Source organism: Bidens hawaiensis, unplaced genomic scaffold, assembly GCF_021521415.1.
Source record: "Bidens hawaiensis isolate Kalapana, Puna unplaced genomic scaffold, B.hawaiensis_p1.1 tig00009451_1, whole genome shotgun sequence".
Taxonomy (NCBI): Eukaryota; Viridiplantae; Streptophyta; class Magnoliopsida; order Asterales; family Asteraceae; genus Bidens; species Bidens hawaiensis.
The window spans coordinates 135,239-138,098 of record NW_027491702.1 but is presented as its reverse complement, the minus strand read 5'-3'; the positions used below and the strand labels follow the sequence as shown (position 1 = coordinate 138,098).

At 32.6% G+C, this 2,860-nt stretch overlaps 1 pseudogene; it reads left to right on the top strand.

The window, feature by feature from the left end:
• Positions 1 to 1,399: 1,399 nt before the first annotated feature.
• LOC143532529 (putative gamma-glutamylcyclotransferase At3g02910 pseudogene) lies at positions 1,400 to 2,177 on the top strand (annotated as a pseudogene).
• The last annotated feature ends 683 nt before the right edge of the window (positions 2,178 to 2,860 follow it).

Genomic DNA, 2,860 nt, shown 5'->3' with positions numbered 1-2,860 from the left:
TAAATGCTAGCTATTATTAATTAACAGTTTGAAGATTTCTTTCAAATAAGCGTGTGCTCCAAACTTATTGAATTATTACAAACTAGTTTTAAAGCCCGTTTCACACACGGGATAATTCAAATTATAATATCATAAGTAAAACAAATAATTATATAGCGTATATAAAAAAAATGTATTACATCTATGCTTATATCTATATAATGTGTACATAAATTGATTTTATTTATATCACAAAATAATTTTTTTAAATGAAGTTAATAAAAAAAATACAAGTGCAAAATCATACTTGAGAATGCTTCTTTCTATTGAAAATTTCAGTCTCGGTGTCATATATGTATAATTGAAATAATTTTGGTTATGAACCAATTTCGAAAATAAAATTTTCATACGGTAGTAGTTCTAACCACTCAGCCTAAATACAAAAGAGACGTCACCTTTATTGATATATTTATCAATTTACCACTCATCAAAGGAAATTAGGATATTAAATTGTAGACATGAATGTTCTTCAAGAACAATGCTTTTTTGAGCTACACCATAAAAAAGATTTTGATAAGTTTTAAAGGGTTTCTCGACTTTGTCATAGTGACAACATAAAAAATAACATGTTAACCCATTAAATTTTGTAAATATTTTGTTTCATTTGAGCATAGTTTTGCATGACATGCTTCCCATATAACATTCTGATCATCATTGAAGGAAAAATTAATGTTAACACAAATATTTCAAATTTGATAAAAGTTATAAGCATTGATAGGCATGGGGATGGCAAGTCGAAAGTGTTCGCAATTTTTTTTTAAATTTTAATAGTTGAGGGGAAAATAGTCAACTTGCCAAATCCTGAACCTTTTGATTATTTCAAAAAATGCCCTTAAAAATAAACTTAAAACCCAAATCATGTTTAAAATTCTAATTTTCATACTTTTGACATTTTAAAGTCACTTTAAAAAATACTCAAAATTTTAATTTTTGACATGTAAAAGATTTTGACCTAAATGTAGTTAACTTGTAACAAACAATATATTTACCAACTTTTGACCCACAAAATCAAATTTAACTTCCATAAAAAACCCGAAACAATTTTCATTTGAGAAACATGATTTGTTGTTGATTTTTAGGAATTCACCAAGTATTTTGAAATATGTAATAAAATAATATGTTAATATTTATATTTATAAAAATATATAGATATTATATAAATATAGTGTAAAAGAAAAGTAAATAATTATTGATTTATTACATATATTAGGATACTGTCCACAATTATTTTACTTTATTAGAATAGGTAGATAGATTTGCAACTATTAGAATATTTCTATATAAAGACGTATTAAATTATAATGCTTAAAAAGGTATTTACATGAAATCTGCTACATATTTGATGTCAAAATTATAAAAAATGGGGTCGCAAGTTGTTCTCATATCCACGTAAAGTTATTTATATCATATAAATTTTTTTTTTTTCGAAATGCCGTAACGTCTATGTAACAGACAAGATAATGATTCAAGAAGCCATAACCACAAAACACCCAACTTTCATCTCATCTCTTTCGGCAACACAAGTTCAAACCTTCAAACCCAATCACAATGTCAACGTCACACAAACCAAGCAAAACCTTAATCTTCTCATATGGCACTCTCAAACGAGGTTTCCCTAATCACCCATTAATGCAAGACTTAATATCCCACAACGACGCCGTTTTCATCGGCTCTTACGTCACCGACCACCACCTCCCACTCGTTCTAGGTCCTTTTGGCGTGCCTTTCATGCTCAACCTCCCCGGGTGCAGTCGACATCGGGTTAAAGGCGAGTTATATGCTATCTCTGATTCGGGTCTGGTGAGACTGGATGAGCTTGAAGGTATTGCACGTGGACATTATGAAAGGCTTCCGGTCACCTTGAGATCGGAAGATGGTGGAGTGACTGAGGCGGAGGCGTATTATGGACACCGGAGTTTCGCGGAGGCGATGTGGAGGAAGAGTGGAGAAGAAGGGTATGAGGCTTATACTGAGGAGTTGGCTAAAGAGTATGTTAGGAGGGATTGGAGGCCAAATGATCATGTGAGTTTTCGAGATGCTATTAGCTTGTTTTGTAAACAAGATTAACTAGAATTTTTATTTGATTTGCCATTGCATATGTAATGTGTGTATGACTTATTGGAGTCGACTAAGTAACTCTAGGCAGCTATGAGGTAGGGTCAGGTGGTCGATGGATCCTGGCCCGACACCCTGATAGGCCTGATTTTTTATTTTTTTTTTTAAATTATATATTTGAAATAAAAAATATGTATTCTTAATGTTAATTTGAACCCAATTACTCAACTAATTTAAGGCCCGCATGTTTTTTCGCCTTCGTCCCGAAATTCTTCATGATTCTCGGAGACGGCCCTGTCTAGGCGAAAGAATACCAAAAATATCAAATGTAAATGGTAACGTGTTGGTTGTCAATGCATGTTTTCTACTATTCGGTCAATTTGCATGGAGCAAATGAGAAAACACTACCACAAAACCACAAGAGGGGAAAGATCCTTTTAAATTCACACACGTGTTTCCCCCGTATCCATTCAAAGAGTAAAATGGTATGAGGGTTGATTTTCCTACCAACGAGTCTCGCATGTGTTTCTTTCTTAAAAGAAATCTCAGCAAGCGCAGCAATACGTCAAAAAAAGCGTCGCTAACCAAATAATGCCGGTACTTGAACCCTGAAAGCTCTCTACAATATGCCACTTGCTCCCCAAAGGTGTCGAAACAACTCACTTTGCGACAAGTAATAAGAACTTTCTTCGTTTTAATAAGAATATTTGGAATAATGATGTGATAATTGTCAATCTTCAATCATTAGCATTTGCTTGTAAGGAAT